Below are 19,978 nucleotides of genomic sequence, written 5' to 3' on the forward strand. Positions count from 1 at the left end.
TTTTTCATTTCCAAGGTGAGGGGAATGAATTCCATACATAGACTCTTGACTTGGAGGTATAGGGAAATGAAAGTTTATTACATATTATTATGGCTTGAAAATAGCAAGTAAAGAAGTTAAGAAATTAAGCAGTAAAAAGGGCTAGATCACTTAAGGAAAATTAGCAAAACTAAGAGGCAATGTTAGATTTTTTTTAAGGAAAAGGAATAGGCATTTTGTTTATTCGTGGGTGGAATTTGGGGGAGGGAGTTAAGGCAATTCCAACTCTCTCAGTAGGTTTAAATTTCAGTATCCTTTTTGATAAGATAGCCTTTAGGTGGTGAGTTTGGGGGAAAGTATTTACATCTCACTACCTATTTTAGTATGCCAACTTCAAGAATCTTTATCTGAATATCCAAATGTACAGGAATGGAAGGCCACTCTCCCCTTACAGTAAAATAGCTTCTAGTATATAAGTTCCAGGTGGCCCACTAACAATGGGATGAGAATCAGACACCCACAGGAAATGTAAGACCAGCACTGAAGGAAATAATATTTGGCATACTATTTTCTGTTTCTAATATTTCCACTACTACATACACACACACACACACACACACACACACACACACAGAGAGAGAGAGAGAGAGAGAGAGAGAGAGAGAGAGAGAGACAACAAATCTAAGCCTCTTATTTTCATTTTTTATTGTTGTAGCACATGGTACACATTCAACTTCCTCCTTTTTAATATTCATATAACTCTCAACAAACTAAAGGCAAAAATGGATTTGCAAATTGATCTAAAGTTCTATCACCTTTGTTTTTTTTTCCTTTGAAGATCTGGATTCAAGGTAGACCCTTGACACATACCAACTTGGAACACTGGACAAATTATTTCACTTTTCAGTGTCCCAGTTAACATATAATACTAGAAGGTGCAGAGCAGGGAGGCATCAATCTGCACTGGGAAAGGGAATATTCTCATTGAGTGTTCCTTATGCTAATGAAATTACAACTCCAGCCCAGACACAATAACTCTTAAACATCCAGATTATTTCCAAATTTTTGCTATAATAAAGCAATTCTGAACATTTTTGTTCTAGCAATTGAATCACTGGTTCAGAAGGCAGAATCAGTTTCTAACTTATTGTAAATTATAAGACAGTTCTTCAAAATGTTTATACTGGTTGTTCAATTTATAATTATTGCTGTTTTTGCCATTCTGGAAGATATACGGTAATATCTTAAGGTTGTTGCAATTTGTTTTTTTCTCTAAATATCCCCACCATGCTCTTTTTTGCAGAGGTGGGAGGTCCACAGGTGTAGGCTATGGCATATATTTTTAGACTTTTTCAAAGTAATGATTGGATTTTCTGATTTTTGTGTGTGTCTCATCTCCCTCTTTTTTTCTTTTCCCTCCCTTTCTTTAAAGATGAAAATTTTTTCTGTAAGATCACTGATGGGAGAGGAGAGGGGTTATTTGAAACAATTCTGGTGATATAAAAACAAAAGTTTTCAATAAAAGATTTTAAATTATTTTAATTGCTTTGTTATTACTATAGCTAAACTATAATTATTATTTTGACAATTATAACAATTATTATAAATATAATAATTTATATACTATGATTATGATTATTAAAATTACTTTTACACTTTTTTTCTGAGACAGAGCCAGGATGGTAGTACAGACAAAGCCTTCTAGCAAAACTCTCCTAATGTTTTCTTCCAAACAACTTTAAAATAATAAAACAAATTCTGCAGCAGTATAACCAACAAAAAGAGAGATGAGACTTTTTCCAGCCAAAGACAACTTGACTTAAAAGGTAGGAAGAAAAGGTTTGGGACACAGGGAAGGGAACTATCTGAGAGTATAGGATGTTGGCAACACCAACTAGCGGCCTTGGATTGGAGGCTGTGGCAATTACATAAAACTATTCCAGAGGGAAACTCACAGAACAAGATAAATCTAACCATAAAATAAATAAAAAGGAATTTAAGGAGATGAATGAAATATCAGAAAAGATGGATCTGATAGACTTCTAGAGAAAGATAAATGGAAATAGAAGGGATACTTTTTTTTCCTATTTGTATATGGTATCTTAACAAAACAACCAAATATTAGGTCATAAAAAATTTCACAAATAAATGCAGAAAAACTGAAATATTAAATGTATCTTTTTGGTTTCATAATGCAACAAAAATTACACTCAATAAAGGACTGTGGAAGTATAGTTTAAAAATTAGTTGGACACAATACAAACCTAAAGAATGAGTGGGTCAAAGAATAAATCATAGTAACAATCAACAATTTCCTTTTACAAAATGATAACAATGACACAACAAACTAAAACTGGTGGGATACAGCCAGAGTAGTACTTAGGAGAAAATTTTTATCTTTAAATGCTTAGTCAGTAAAGGAGAGAAAGAGTAGATCAATGAATTGGGAATGCAACTAAGAAAGTAGAAAAGGGAGAAATTTTTAAAATCCCCAATTAAACACTAAAATAGAAATCCTAAAAACCAAAGGAGAGAGTATTAAAATTAAAATTAAAAAAACAACAATAGTGAACTAATAAATAAAGCTAGAAGATGGTTTTATAAGAAAAACCAATGAAATAAACCATTGATTGATTTGATTAAAGTAAAGAAAGAAGAGAACTAAATTACTAGTAAAATAAAAGAGTGAATGAACCACCAATGAAGATGAAATTAAAGCAATTTGGGGAACCTCTTTGGTCCAATTATAATCCAATAAAACTGGCAATCTAAATGAAATGGCTGTATATTTATAAAAAATATAGATTGTGCAAATTAACAGAGAGAAAAAATAGAATACTTGAATATCTCTGTCTTAGAAAAGGAAATTGAACAAGTTATAAGTTGAACAAGTCTGAAGAAAAATTCCCCAGTACCATAAAGGTTTGCAAGTGAATTCCAAACATTTAAAGAATAATAAATTCTAATACTATATAAACTATTTGAAAAAAAGTAAAGAAGGAGTTGTACCAAATTCTTTTTATGATTTGAATATGATTGTGAAAACTGAACTAGGGAGAGCAAACTCAGACAAAACAAACTACTGACCAATTTTCCTAATGAATATTGAGCAAAAAAAATTCTGTAGTAAGGAGACCACAGCAATTTATCATAAAGATCTTATATTCTGATCAGATTGGATTTATACTAAGAATACCAATCTGGTTCAATTTTTCAACAACTATAAGACTATCTTATTCGCAAAAGCAAAAGTCATGTTTTATATCAATAGATGCAGAAAAAAGCTTCTGACAAACATAACATTCATTTTTATTAAAAAACACTGCAAAGGGGGCAGCTAGGTGGTGCAGTGGATAGAGCACCAGCCCTGGAGTCAGGAGTACCTGAGTTCAAATCCAGCCTCAGACATTTAATAATTACCTAGCTGTGTGGCCTTGGGCAAGTCACTTAACCCCATTTGCCTTGCAAAAAACCTAAAAAAATGTTAAGTATTATCTATCTAAAAATCATCAATAAGCATTATCTGTAATGAGGATAACAGAAACTTTTCCAATATGATTGTGAAACAAAAATGTCCATTATTGAATAGTGTACTAGAAATGTTAACTATAGAGATAAGACATGAAAAAAGAAGTTGAAGGATTAAGAATAAGCAATGAAGAAACAAAATTATCACTCTAAGCAAATATTATAGTATATTTAGAGAAATCTAACAAATCAATTTAAAAAAAACTAGTTGAAATAACAACTTTAACAAAGTTGCAGGACATAAAATAAACCTTAATAAATAAATCCTTAATATTTCTATATATTACCAACAAAATCCAGCAAGAAGAGATAGAAAGAGAAATTCCATTAAAAATAGCTGCAGATAGTATAAAATACATGAAGTACACCTCATTAATTATTGCAGTACTTGGAAATCTATCTAATTTTGTGCATTGAGGTGGGACAGTGAATAGAATGCCAGACCTGGAATCAGGAAGACTGACTTAACCCAGAAAAGTACATAACTCTGTTTGCCTCAGTTTCCTCAACTATAAAATGAACTGGAGAAGGAAATGGCAAACAACTCCACCATCTTTGCCAAGAACCCCAAATGGGGTCATTCATGAAGAGTTAGACACAACTGAAATAACTGAGCAATAATAAACAATAACTAACTGTGAAGACAAGGAGAGCAACTAATTATAATGCTTTTCACACCAATCAAGAAAGTTCTAAACAATAGGAGAAATATGGGGTGGCTAGGTGGCGCAGTGGATAGAGCATTGGCCCTGGAGTCAGGAGTACCTGGGTTCAAATCCGATCAGACACTTAATAATTACCTAGCTGTGTGGCCTTGGGCAAGCCACTTAACCCCATTTGCCTTGCAAAAGCATAAAAAAAAATAGGAGAAATGTTAATGGCTCATGGATAGATCTAGTCACTATTGTTAAAATAACAATTCTACCAAAATTAATTATTCATTCAGTGCCTTGCTAGCCAAACTGCCAAATAAATATTTAATAAAGCTAGACAAATAACTCATCTGGAAGAATAAAAGACCAAGAATATAAAGGAAATTGGGTGGCTAAGTGGCATAGTGGATTTCCCCTGTATAATTGATATCATATTGGTTGCTTTCTCAATGAGTAAGGGAGAGGTTGGAGAAAGGATTAGAATTTGGACCAAAAAAATTTTAAATGAATGTTTAAAAAGTATTCCTCTGATTATTAGGGTAATTGAACATCTCATCATATGGTCATAAACTCTTTGTATTTCCTCTTTTGAAAATGATCTATTCAGGGGTGGCTAGGTGGCACAGTGAATAGAGCACCAGCCCTGGAGTCAGGAGTACCTGAGTTCAAATCCAGCCTTAGACACTTAATAATAACCTAGCTGTGTGGCCTTGGGCAAGCCACTTAACCCCATTTGCCTTGCAAAAATCTAAAAAGAAAAAAGAATATAAAGGAAATCAAGGGGGGGGGGGATGAAGAAAGATGGCTGCCCAGATTTCAAACTATATTACAAAGCAGGAATCAATAAAAACAATCTCTCACTGGCCAAAAGATAGAACAGTATATCAGTGAACAGATTAGCTACACAGTATACAGTAAATGACCATATAATATAGTATTCAGTAAACCCAAAGATCCAAGGCAAGAGCTTAACATTTTGCAAAAATACTCCAAAACAATGGGAAGATCCCAGTGGAAATTAGGTAAAGACTATATCTCATATCATATATACCATGATATGGTCAAAATGGGTACATGATTTTGACAAATAGGGTAATAAATTAAGGAAATATGGAAATAATTAGGGAAGAGTTTATGTCAAGGAAGAGTTTATGACCAAACAAGAGAGAGAGATATTCAGGGGAAGTAATTGATTAAATTAAATTAAAAATGCTTTTGTACAAACTGAACCAATGCAGTTTGAAGGAAAGCAGAAATGGGAAAAAAGGGTTTGTTTTTTTTTACAGATTTTTCCAATATAGACCTTATTTCTCAACTATATAGGGAAGTGAACCAAGATTAGAAAAATAAGAACCATTCCCCAATTGATAAATGATCAAAGGATATGAATAACAAAGCTATCAATAGTCACATAAAAATGCTCTTAATCATTAATGAGTAGAGAAATACAAATTAAAACAACTCTGGGTTACTATCTTATACCTATCAGATTGACTAACATGGCAGAAGAGTAAAATGGATGCTGCAAGTGATGTGCTAAAATAAGTATTCTAATGTGGAGTTGTGAATTGGTCTGACCATTCTGGAGAGCATTTGTTACTTTGCACAAAAGGTTATCAACCTAAGCACAATCTTTGATCCAGCAATGTCACTACTAGGTCTGTATCCCAAAGAGATCAAAAGGAAGAAATCTATGTACAAAGCTATTTATTTCTTTTGTGTTGGCAAAATTTGGAAACTATGGGGATGTTCATCAATTGGGGAATAGCTGAACAAATTGTTATATGTGATTACAATGGAATAATTGTGCTATAAGAAATTATGAGCATGCAGATTTCAGAAAAGCCTAGGAAGACTTATGTGAACTATGCAAAAGTAAAGTGGGCACAATCGGAATATTATACACGACAACAACAACACTGTAAAGATAATCAAATGTAAAAGACTTAACTAATCTGATAAATACTTCTACAACAATTCCATAGGATTCATGATGAAGAGTGCAATCCACCTCTAGAAACAAAACTGATCTCTGAGTGTACTTTATTTTCCTTGCCCTTTTTTCCCTAATATAGCAAATATAGAAATATGCTTTGGATGATTTCCCCTGTATAATTGATATCATATTGCTTGCTTTCTCAATGGGTGAGGATTATTAGGGTAATTGAACATCTCATCATGTGGTCATAAACTCTTTGTATTTCCTCTTTTGAAAATCATCTGTTCAGGGGCGGCTAGCTGGCGCAGTGAATAGAGCACCAGCCCTGGAGTCAGGAGTACCTGGGTTCAAATCTGACCTCAGACACTTAATAATTACCTAGCTATGTGGCCTTGGGCAAGCCACTTAACCCCATTACCTTGCAAAAAAAACCTAAAAAAATCATTTGTTCATTGGAGTGTATTACAATTTCAGGGGGCTGAAGGTAAATTATTCCTCTTGCCTCTCAAAATGAGAAACAGTGGACTGACTCTAGATAGAAAATGAGGTCTATGTTTTACAACATGATCAATGTGGTGATATTTGTTACCTGCCTATACTTATTTGTTATGGGGAAAGATTGACTGTTTTGGCAGAGTGAGGAATCATTGAAAAGCTACAAAAATGCTAAAATAAATAAATGAGAGCACCAACAAAATAATTATTTTAAAAAATAATCTGCTATTGTCTTTTGAATGAATGAAAAAGATTAATTAATATTTCCTATGTTCCAGACACTGTGCTAAGTCCTGGGGATATATATATATATATATACAAAACAGAGAAAGTCCCTGTCCTAAATGAATTTATATTTTAATAGATAAGAATAATGGAGTAGCACTTAAGGAAGAGTGTTTTCTTCTAGGAAATCACAGGAATAGAATGAAATAGGCTATATGTCTGACAGCTTCCAGAGCAAGAGTTAAAAAAGAAAAAGGAGGGAGAGAGAAAATTCAAGAATATATCCATAGTTCTTATTTCATAAATTTAAACCAGGAAGAGACATCATCTGATTCAATCCCCTCATTTTACAGGTAATAAAACTGAGGCTAATAAAGATTAATTGACTTGTCCAAATTTATATGTATTGATTTTACAGATATGTATCATTTCCTGACTCTAGATTTCAAACCCTTGATGTAGTGCCTGTATTTTTCCAATCTATTTCTTGTCTTTTAATTATTATCAATTACTTTTTATTTTACAAAATTATTTTATAGAATCACACATCTACAATTTTGTCTCCAATACTTTCTCTTTTTTTGCTTTTATAGAAATATTCCTCCTTGCACTCTTCCTTTTGCTCCTAGTTTTTTCCTATGAAATCTAAAAATAATCAGATTCAGATAGAATTTATTGTATGAGAGATAGGGTTTTCCAAGTCCACCAAATAGCAATCCCCAGCAGTTATCACTGAATAATGATGATACTTTTAATTTTTTTCCAATTGCCAAGCTTTTGTTCAATACCTATTAGTTATCCGATAATGTGCTGGGCATTGAGTGAAAACAGATACTTAAGACTGAGATTTCAACTTGTAAAATGGATTATATAACTTAGGAAAGTTCCCAGGCCTTATCTACTTATTGACTTCATGAGATTGCTTTCAGAAATTCCTAATATAGAGAGGCCATTTTTCTCCATTTCTAAGCAGGTACAGGTATTCTCTGTACTTTTAGCCTACCTCAGCATGACCAAAAAAAAAATCATTTCTGTAGCTTCTCAATGATTCCTCACTCTGCCAATACAATCAATCTTTCCCCATAACAAATAATTGCCTTTTAGTCTACCTCAGCATGACCAAAAAAAAGTCTTCTGAAATCAAAATATTCATGGAGGGAATCTTTCCACACCTAGAGTGTTAAGGAGCCTTTGCCTCAATTTGACACAAATTATTGGCTGATTGACTGGACAAGACGGACTGAACATCAAATCCTCGACAGCTTCTTCTGCTTTGCTTTTCCTTCCCTAAGCACAGATGACTAAGTGACTTAACAGTTGGACTTTTATAACTATGGTTCCACTCTGATGAATCCCCAAAGTCAGAAGTTCAAAAGGGCTAAAAATCATCTGGAAAGTAACTGTTGAAAATGCTCTTATTAGAGAGAATACACCCCTCCCTGCCAGGGGAAATCACCAGTAGAATTCTGCAGCTGGAGGACTCAAAATTCTAGCCATGTGGTGGTTTGTCAGGACTTGGAAAGAAATCAAGTGACACAGTGGATGAAGTAATGGGCTTGGAGTCTGAAGGACCAGGGTTTCAATTCTGCCTCAAATGCTTAGTACTTTGGATTACCCCTGGGCAAGTAAGAACCCCTGTTTGCTTCAGTTTTTCTCAATCTGACTTAGTACAACTCCTAAGTGAATGTGAAGCATCTCTTTAGCAGACCATAAAGTGTTTCATGTTTTAAGATTATTAGTGCATGCTTGAGTCATCTGTGTTTCACACACTTCTTTCTTTGAAGAGGAAAGAGTTTTCTCCCACACTTGCTAACTCTGCAAACAGAAAAGAAAGCAAAATAGAAGAAACAGTAAAGGATTTGATGTTCAATACTGGGCTTGTCCAGTCAATCAGTCAATAATTTGTGTCAAACTCAGATATAAGTACACATTCAAAAGGTTCAAATGGACCAGTTGTCTCTCTTCCTTGGTATGGATTGAGGCAAGAACTCCTTAACACTCTAGGTATGATTATTTTGATTTTAGAAGACTTTTTTTTTGGCCATGCTGAGGTAGGCTAAGAGGCAATAGAGAATACCTGTACCTGCTTAGAAATGGAGAAAAATGGTCTCTCTATATTGGGAATTTATGAAAGCTATCTTATGAAGTCAAGAAGTGGATAAAATCTGGGAACTCTCCTAAGTTATATGATCCATTTCACAAGTTGAAATATCAGTCTTGACAACCTAGTTCACTTTGGTATTCACTCAACACCCAGCACATTATCTGACAACTAATAGGCATTGAACAAATGCTTGGTGATTGGAAAAAAATTAATCAGTGACAACTGCTGAGAACTGCTATTTTGTGGACTGGGAAAACCTTATTTCTCACACAATAAATTCTATCTGTATCTGATTATTTTAAAATTTCATAGAAAAAACTACATACTTGAAATGACCATATTAAGGAATGCTCTAAATGACAATATTAGAAAGAAATGAATTTAATTTAATTAAGATTTATTCATATTGCAGAAACTGACAAAGATGAAAATTATGGGAACAATAATTGTATGGAGGGGTTGTAGCATAATGTACATTCTGGTGTACTATTGGGAAAGTTGCAAATTGCTCCAACTATTTTGAATTTCAATTTTTAATTATAAAAAATGATTAATCTATTTATTTATAAAAGAGGAATGGCTAAACTGCAGATCCAGCAATTCCAAGAATGCTTAAAAAAAATTCAAAGACTGAAACAAATGTAATATATACTAAAATATTGATAGCAGCATTCCATGGTAGCAAAGACCTGGAAACAAATGAAGTGCACAATGATTTGGTAAATGACTGGAAGAGAAAAAAACCAATTATGGCATTGAAATATAATGGAATATTATTTTTTTTAGGTTCTTGCAAGGCAATGGGGTTAAGTGGCTTGCCCAAGACCACACATCTAGGTAATTATTTAGTGTCTGAGGCCAGATTTGAACTCAGGTACTCCTGGCTCCAGGGCTGGTGCTCTATCCACTGTGCCACTTAGCCACACCATGGAATATTATTTTTCAGTAAGAAATGACAAATCAGATCAACATGGAAAAATAAAGAAAGTTGGATTTTTTTTTTAGTTTTATGGGGTGTGTTTTTGTGGGGGCTTTTTTAACTATACTAAGCATCCTTATCTTACCCAGGCTCTAATCCACTCTGTTTCTTAACTCAGCAGCACTACTTCCACCCCTACTTCCTAGAGATACACCATATTGATATGGGATTTAGTGTAAATACCATCCAGGCCTGCCCAATTACAACTCAGAATTCCTGAACTCAAGTAATCTATCAGTCTCTCCTAGTAGCAGGGATTACAGACATGTACCAGTACTCCTATTTGGTATTTTTTTGCAAGGTGAATGGGGTTAAGTGGCTTGCCCAAGGCCACACAGCTAGGTAATTATTAAGTGTCTGAGGTTGGATTTGAACTCAGGTACTTCTGACTCCAGGGCCGATGCTTTATCCACTGCACCACCTAGCCGCCCCCAGTACTCCTATTTGGAAAGATATGTATTAACTGATATAAAGTGAAATTAGAAAAACCAAGAGTGCAAATAACATGATGAAATGAATGTGAGTACAAACAACAATGTAAATGTCAAGGAAAATCACTAAAACAAAGTTGAATTCTGTAAAGATCCTGGAAAAGAGATAATTAAAACTTGTTTCAGTCTTTACAAAAGAAACATGGACAATTGAGTGTTTGCATTCTATCACATGGTCTATGTATCAGATGTTTTTATTTAATTTTCTATATGACAAAGTAAAAGAAAGAATGAGAGATTAATATGATGCAAACATAAGTGGTATCAATAAAACATATTTTGAAAATAAAAAATATGGTGAAATGAAATCAGCATGATTCTAATCATTTCATTCTATTGTTCTGGTTAGATAAATACTGCTATGTCAATAGCAAAAGGCATGAGGAAGTCATCAGTCATTTTATAGTGAAATTTAAATCCTCACATCACAAGGCATTTTCTATTTGTAAAGTACTTTATGGTCACTTCTGTTCATTATTTATTGTCATCTGTATCAAAATTACCTATATTTGTTTTTTTAAGTTATATTTCCTGGGTGATATGGACTAGGGAAGAAAGTCTTAAACTGCAAAACTATTATAGAAACCTTCTATATAACCATATGATAGGATAATGCAACTCTGGCTTGGGAAACATGTTTAACACTTGTGACCATAGCTAGACAGAATTTCCTTCAACACCTCTGTGAAATTATCAAATATTATATTAGATTTGGTACTTTTAAAAATGCCAATGGTAATTTTAAACCTTGTTGTAGTCACTTGAACTTTTTTTATTTGACTGTCCCATATTTAAGCAAAAGTTCAGTGGTAAATCACTTGATGGTTTATGATGACATCTCTAGATTTTCTAGAAGTTTCCAAAGCTGGCTACATTGTTTAGATTCTTTTAGTTTCCAAATTCATGTAGGTGTAAAAGAATTTAGACTGTATGGACTAGAATCATCACAATAATTAATCTTATCTTTACCTTTTCAAAAATTTAATTTAATTTGTTGAATCTTCATCTTTAAAAAATGTCTAAAACTTGTAATATGCTTCAAATTGAATCCACAGTATATACTTATAATCCAGAACCAAAATAAAATTAGATTGGTTTTATAATGAGGTAGGTAGAACCAAAATTAATGGATGGAAGCATTCATCCAAGCTCTTCAAGATTCCCCTCAAATTTATTCTAAAATAATGTTGCAAATTGAATTCTGGAGAGGCAGAACAAACAAAAATTTGGGAGAAACAATTTTCCAGCCTAAGACTTAGGAGATGGCCATGAAAGTTCTATATCAATGGGATAGAGGTCAGAAAGAGTACTAGTGCTGGTGGCTTTAGGGGAACAAGGTCCTTTGCTGAGTAAAGAACAGAACACATGCCAGGAGATCAGTGACCACATCTTACATTATACCACCTAGGAAGCACTGAAAATCTACAGACACTATCCCTTACTTCCCAGTGCTATCTCTGAAAATAGCAATGATGTCAAAGCAAAACCTCAAAGAAAAATGTGAAATGGATATAAACCTCAAAAGAATTCCTATAAGAACTCAAAAAAAGTGTTACAAAAATCAAATAGAATAAGTACAGGAAAAATTGGAGAAAGAGATGAGAATAACATAAGAAAATTATGGAGTCAATAGCCTAGTTTTAAAGGCAACAAAAATACTAAAGAAAAGACTATCTTAAAAAACAGACTTGTTTAAATAGGAAAAGAGTCACAAAAAATCCAATAAAGAGAAGAATCCATAAATAGAAAAAGAAATATGAAAGCTCCCCCCAAAATAATAATTCAGGGGCACCTAGGTGGTACAGTGGTTAGAGTACCAGCCCTGGAGTCAGGAGGACCTGAGTTCAAATCCAACCTCAGACATTTAATAATTACCTAGCTGTGTGACCTTGGGCAAGTCATTTAACCCCACTGTCTTGCAAAAAACAAAACAAACAAAAAATAATAATTCCATAACAATAGAATTGGGCAAATGAAAACTAATGACTCCATGAGACAAGAAACAATAAAGCAAAAATCAAAAGAATGAAAAAATAGGGGAAAAAAGTGCAATATCTCATTGGAAAAACAATAGGCTAAAGAGAGATAATTTAAGAATTATAGGACTGCCTGAAAACCGTGATCAAAAAAAGAACCCAAGGAAAGCATTGTGATATCCTAGAACCAGAAGGTAAAACAGAAATGGAAAGAATCCATCTATTGCCTCCTGAAAGACATTCCAAAATGAAAACATTCAGGAATATTTCTAACCAAATTCCAGAGTTCCCAGAGCAAAGAGAAAATATTGTAAGCAGTCATAAATAAACAATAGTAAGGATAATAGACAATTTAGTGGGTTTCACATTAAAGCATCAAAAGATCTGGAATATGAAATTATGCAAAGTAAAGGAGCCAAGATTACATATAAGAATAATTTATCCAGTAAAACTGAGTATAATCCATCAGGGGAAAATATAGATTTTTAATGAAATAAAGGACTTTCAAGTATTCCTGATGAAAAGAACAGAGCTCTGACTTTCAAATGTAAGATTCAAAAGAAGCATAAAAAAGATGAATATTGAAGAAAAATCATAAGGGAATCAATATGTTTCTGAGGCTGGATTTGAACTCAGGTACTCCTGACTCCAGGGCTGGTGCTCTATCCACTGCATCACCTAGCCACCCCAATATTGTTTTAAGAAAGATTTTATTTATTTTGAGTTTTACAATTTTTCCCCCATTCTTGCTTCCCTCCCCCACCCCCCACAGAAGTCATTCTGTTAGTCTTTACATTGGTTCCATGTTATACAGACAATGAAGTAATATCAGTAATTGATATATATGCACCAAATGATATAGCATCCAAATTCTTGAAGAAAAAGTCAAATGAATCACAGGAGGAAAAAGTAAAACTAAACTGCTGTGGGTCCTCAAATTTCCCTTCTCAGAACTAGCAAATCTAACTGTAAAATAAACAAGAAAGAAGTTCTTGGAGAAGTCAGCTCTGATAGACCTCTGTAGACAATTGAATTAAAATTTTAAAAAGTACACCTTTTTTTCTGCTGTATCATGATACCATCACAAAAATTGACCATTAGAGCATAAAAATCTCACAAATGCAGAAAAGCAGAAATATTAAATGCATCCTTTTCAGAATCTGTAATTATGAAATTACTTGTATGTATTATTGAATAAATTCTAGACCAATGTAATTAAATTATATTTAGTAAAGGACGTGAAAACATAGAATAAAAATTAACTGGAAACTAAAAAATCTAATTCTAAAGAATGAGTAGATCAAAAAACAAATCATAGAAGCAATCATTCATTTCATTAAAGAGAATATAATGAGACAACATGCCAAAATTTTGGGAATGCAACCAAAGTGGTTCTTTGGGAAATGTTTTATATTTAAACACTTTAAATCAATAAAATAAAGAGCAAGATCCATGAATTGGGCACAAAACTGAAAAATCTAGAAAAAGAGCAAATTTAAAATCCATAGTTAAACACCAAAATGGAAATCCTGAAATTAAAAATAAGAAAATTACTGAAGTAATAAATAAAACTGAAATCTGGTTTGATTTTTTTTAAAAATCATGATAAAATAGTTAATCTGTGATTAATTTGATTTAAATAAAAGAAAAAAAGAAAACCAGATTACCAAATTTCATTTCAAAAATTAAAAAAGTAAATGTATCATCAATGATATGAAATTAGGATCAGCCTGATTAGGGGCTGGATTGGAGCCTGAGGGCCCCAGTGCTGGACCTGCCTGATCAGCGGTGGAGCTAGACCTCAGGGGCTTGGGACAACTAAGGAGCAGAGGCACTGGTGTTGGCAACCCTCTGGAGCTTATCAACAGAGCTGAGGGGAGAGTTCTGCTGCCCAGGAGAGCTGCAGACACTTTCCCTGGGCTCCTCGGGTCTGAGGAGCTCTGAGTCCACACTTCCATTGTGGCTGAGGCCTCTTCCCAGAACAAACACAGTTACAGACTACTTCTGCCTCGGGCACAGGTGTGGGAGCAGAAGAACCAGCCCAGCTGACAATAGGGAGAGGAATGACCTCACCCCAGGGTAAAGCCCACCATTGATTGAAGGCAAAAGGATTTAACAGCTTCAATCACTCTCTTCGGGTTAAGGGAGAAGGCCTCAATCAAGGTCACAGACACTCCAAAGAAAGCAACCAGCACCTCCTACAGGTCAGTTGGAGAAATTACACTCAGTGAACAAATACTCTAGCACCCCCTACTGGCCAGCTCGAGATATTACACTTAGTGAGTAAAGCCTGTAGAGATCCCAACACAAAACCTCTCTGAACCAGCCCCTCCCTAACTCAAGGTCTTAGAAAAATGAAGAATAGTCAGAGGAAAGGTGGATCCATAGAAAAATTCTTGGAAGGAAAAGACCCTAACTCAGAGAGACCTAGAGCCTCTGAGGAGAATATGATCTGGTCTCCGGCACAGAAAGACTTCCTTTAAGAAATCAGGAAGGAGTTTAAAAATCAATTGGAAAATTTGGGAGAGATAATTGACACCTTGCAACAAGAAAACAAATCATTGGAAAATACAATTGGTCAAATACAAAAATGAGACTAAATCTCTCAGATCCTCAATTGGGCAAATGCAAAAAAGAAAATAATTCTCTCAAAACCTCAATAGGTCAAATGGAAAGCTCTCTCAAAAGTAGAACTGACCAATTGGAAAAGGAGTTGCAAAAGGTAAATGAAGAAAACTCCTCTCTAAAAAAAAAAGAATGGAGTCTGCAGAAACTAATGACTTCATAAACCTGAAAAAAATGTAAAATACCTCATCAGCAAAACCACTAACCTCGAGAATAGGTCGAGGATGGGCAACCTGAGAATTATTGGACTTCCTGAAAACACTGAAGAGGGAAAAAAAAACCTGGACTTAATATTACAGGATCTAGTGATGGAAAATTGCCCTGTTATCAATGGAACCAGAGGACAAAATAGTTATTGAAAAAATACATCGATCCCCTCTGGAAAGAGATCCTAAAATGAAAACACCAAGGAATGTTGTGGCCAAATTCCAGAACTATCAGATTAAAGAGAAAATTCTGCAAGCAGACAGAAAGAAACAATTTAAATATCAAGGAGCTACATTAAGGATTACACAGGACCTAGCTGCATCAACATTAAGGGATTGAAGAGCCTGGAATGAGATATTCTAAAGAGCAAGGGAGCTTGGAATGCAGCCAAGAATCCACTATCCCACAAAGCTGAACCTTCTTTTTCAGGGGAAAAGACGGGCATTTAACAAAATGGAAGAATTCCAAAAATTCCTGATGAAAAGACCAGAGCTAAATAGAAAATTTGGACATCAAACAGGAGGTTCAAGAGACACATGAAAATGTTAAAAAAAATGCCAATAAATCATTAGATATTCCAAGTGAAATGAATGAATATTTCCAAGAATGTGATTTACAAAAATTGTCCAGATTAACAGAAGAGGAAATAGAATATTTGAAAAAGCAATTGATCAAGCCATCACTGAACTCCTTAAGAAAAAATCCCCAGAACCAGATGGATTATTTTCTCCAAATATGAGAATTCAGTTATCCTTCATTGAGATATACATTAAAGAAATTTGCAAAATTATGTGAAATAGGGTCATGCTGTTCATTAATTTTTATCTTAGAAAATTTTTCATTAAAATATTACTTTTGTTAATATACAATAATTTGTTCTTTTTAAATGAATGAATTAATAAATACTTCACACAAGTAATGAACTGGAATTTCAACATGAGCTATCTTTCCCTTGTTCAAGATTCCATAGGTGTACATGTGATCTTTTTGATGCAATCATGTTGGAATACATGGGGATTATACCAGTTTCAACATCCCTTTCCAAATTAGAAAGGGTTTAGATATAGATTAATAATTAAAATTTTCTGTCCTACTGACATATATTTTTTCAATTGTATTTTATTTTTCCAATTATGAAAGTTTTTCAATATTCATTCACAAGCGTATGCACAGTTTTACATTAGAAAGTTTTCTTCCACTTTCCTTCCCCCCCACCCTCAGCAGTGAACAGTTACTGACACATATATTACATTTAGTGACTGCAGTATTCAAATGTTTGCTTTGATGACTTTTTTGAGATCAGCTTATTAATTCTTTCACTTTCATAGAATGATAGATTCAAAAGATAGAGGCGATTTGCAGACAGCTAAGTCCAAAGAAACTGAGTCAGTCACACAATATATAGTGATCAAAGACCTGAGTTCAGGTCTTTTTGTCTCCAGGACCAGTGCACTATCCATTAAACTATGCTGCATTTCTTTCTTTCCTTTCTTTTAATCCTTCCTTTAGATCAACCTTCTAAAGCTGAAGTATGGTTTTCTTGTGACTATTTTTGTAATAATAACTCTTTGGTAAGACTATCTGGTAAGTGGTAGATAGGTTAATATCAGCTTTGGTGGCAGGGGTCCTCTCATCAAGGAAATTATAGCTCCTTAAACTATGGAAATTCCTTCTGATAAATTCATCATTTTCTATCATTCTTTTCAACTCTCCTCAATTCTCCTATTGCTCCCCTCCCTTCAATCCTTTTAGTTGAGAACTTTGCCTACCATTTCATGGGAAAAGATTGAAGTCATTCACAGAGAGCCCCCTTTTCTTCCCTTCTCATCTTATATCCACATGCCTTTTACCATTATTTCCTCCTTCACCTCTGTCTCACATGGAAGATGTGGTCAAATCAAAGACCTTTATATATACTTATTTCAAGCTGTCTTCTCCAGGAGGTCACCTCTCTGTCACCTCCACTTCCACTAATCCTCATTCTCTCTCCATCTATTGATTTTTCACTCCTATAAACACACCACTAAGAACAAACACAGCCCATCCCCACAAACCTCTTCTCTCTTGTACTCCCTCCTAAGTTTCCTAAGTTTCTACAATGCCCAAGAAAGAATGTTTTCTATAATATCTCTACATCCCAGAAGCTCATAATACCCAAAGACTTCACATTGAATATAGACCCCTCTGACCCTTTAGCATCTCCCTCAGAACCTACACCTTAAGGAGGTTGCCCAAGTCAGTCATGTATTCATTCTATTCCAAATGGCACTCTTGAATCTCCCAGACGTAGTTTCTGCATCCAATACCTCATATCTTCTGATTCTTTTTATATGTCTTTCTCCTTTAGTCCTGACTCTTTGAGGATCAGAAATTCTTTTTTTATCCTCCCTTTTCTGATTCATGGTAAGCATTTGATAAATTTTATTGATTGACTATCTATCAGTACTTTCACTTTCGTTTCTCTCACTCATCTAATGCTGTAATTTTTGACTCATTCAATTGAAACTACTTCCTCCATATTTACCAAGGATCCCTTAAAAACAAGTCTAATGTCTTTTCCTCAGTCTTCATCCTTCTTGACTTCTTCTCTTCCCCCCTACACTGTTTCCCTTGGTGATGTTATCAGCTTCCATGGATTCCATTGTCTTTTCAAAGCTGAAGATCCCTGTACCTACTCACCCAACCTGAACCTCTCTCCTGACCACTTGCCTCACATCTCCAACTATGGGCTCCCTCTGACTTTTCTAGTCTTCTTACACCTCAGTTCCCTTACAATTTAGTAAAAACCTCACCCTACTCCTCCCATTTACTCTTCAATCCATTAACAAATGCCTGGTGTCCCGGGGCCATATCCTGTAATCCAGATCTAAATCTAACCGCTGGATATCTCCAGATGAGAAAATGAAGCTGGTGACGGCACAGTGCTGTCTCATTTAAATTTAATTCACTTGCAATACTCCATCTGCCAATTTAAGACATTTTCACTAGTTGTCCTCCATTCATAGAATGCTCTCCTTCCCCATCGAGCATCTCCGGACTTCCCGCATTCGAGTTCCAACTAAAATTCACTTTCTATTACAGTCCTTCTAATGATCAGAGGGAAGAACCCTCCAGAAGATCCTTATATAGACAAGATAAATGTATCTTATTTAGACTGGATACATGTATCATATAGACAAGATACAAGTATCTTATTAGAAAGATACATGTATCTTATTTAGACTTGATACATTATCTTATATGGACAAAGATACAAGTATCTTATTAGAAAGATGCATATATCTTATTTAGACTGGATACATGTATCTTATATGGACAAGATACAAGTATCTTATTAGAAAGCTACATGTATCTTATTTGGACTGGATATACGTATCCTGTATATCTTGCCCTGTTGCTTTTCCGCTAAATTGAGCTTTTTGAAAGGAGAGACTATTTTTCTTTTTCCCCCCTCCAATCTCCAGAACCGGACGTAGAAGATACTCAAAACACTGGTGCTGCTTGAATGAAAAAGTAAGAGGTTCCCCTGCCCCTTTCTCCCTCGCTTGGACGGTGGGAACTCACCTAGGGAAGCAGCTTCCACGTTCAAGAAGTGGAGGGTGGAGGGGCCGCCTTTCGAGCTCTCGCCGCTGGTCCACTCTTTCAAAGGGAAGTCAAAGTCTCCAGGCTGAGAAAGGTCCCGACGCCCGCAGCTCTGGCTACACTGCCGGCTTCAGAAGCCGAGGCGTTTTAGAGTCACGGATCTAAGGATTCTCAGTAAAACAAACAAAACTCAAAAAGGAGAGACAAACTAATTCATTGAAGTAGGAACTGAGTGAGTCAACGCCCCTCCCTATCTGCCTAAAAAAAATTTAAAGGACCAGGACACAATTTCCTGATTTTTCTAAGGTGAAGTTCAAAATCAAGGAAATATCAACTTGGAAACCACCGAGGGGAGCCCTGACACAGGGTCAGGACTGACAACTTCTGAGGGAGGGTGGTTGATGAAGAAATGTCTCTAATAGGAGAGGACAATCCACCCCCTATTCCTTTGCAGAGGTGGGAGGTTCATGGGTGCAAAGCATTGCATGTATTTTCACTTTTACCGGTCGATTTTAAGTGTTGATTTTTTTAATTCTCTCTCTTCCCCTCCTCCTTTAAAATGATCTGTATTGTGGATGTTGCTCTTGGAAGGGCAACTAGAGAGATACCGGGAGAAATTTAGCAATGTTTAAAATAAACAACAAAAGATGACAATAAAAAGAAAGAAAGGAGAGAGATAATTAAAGAAAGAAGGGGAAAAGAGAGATCTAAGATTAGACAAGTTGCACCACCAGTTAAGCAAATCTGATGAGGAAATTGCAAAATGTGCCACTCCCAAAATAAGCACTTTTCCCTATCCCCCCGCCCCACTCACAGGTCCCCAAATTACTTTTTTTTTTAACTATCTGAACCTGCACAGTCTTGTATTCACTGAGTCCTGCCCTGGCCCAGTAGAATGCAAACTCTGGGAGCACAAAGGTTGTGTTTTATCTTTTCACCCCAAAGCCTCCCCATTTCACATACTTGCTTGATACATCCCGGAAGGATTGAGAAGAAAATGATCAGAGACAAAAAGAAATTAAATTCATACTCTCTAGCCCAAGCACTTGGTTCAGTAAAGCTAGAGGCTCTCACTTGTTCTTTCAGGTCTATTTGAGAATTCTCTAGATTTTACAGATGTAGTGGGGAGGATGATGTAGGAGGGGGGGAGAGGATGGCTTTGGCCAGAGTAATTGATTTTGGTTTTGTTTTTTAG

The 19,978-nt window shown here is 34.9% G+C and overlaps 1 protein-coding gene across 1 annotated transcript in view; it reads right to left on the reverse strand.

Moving 5' to 3' along the window:
- The window catches only part of CASP8 (caspase 8), a 50,155-nt gene extending 30,933 nt beyond the window's left edge, over positions 1 to 19,222 (reverse strand). The window contains exon 1 of the mRNA XM_074191653.1: positions 18,766 to 19,222. The gene's annotated coding sequence lies outside the window, so the exon portion shown is untranslated. The remainder of the gene's footprint in view (positions 1 to 18,765) is intronic.
- Between the last annotated feature and the right edge of the window lie 756 nt (positions 19,223 to 19,978).

The sequence above is a fragment of the Macrotis lagotis genome, chromosome 6 (assembly GCF_037893015.1).
Source record: "Macrotis lagotis isolate mMagLag1 chromosome 6, bilby.v1.9.chrom.fasta, whole genome shotgun sequence".
NCBI lineage: Eukaryota > Metazoa > Chordata > Mammalia > Peramelemorphia > Peramelidae > Macrotis > Macrotis lagotis.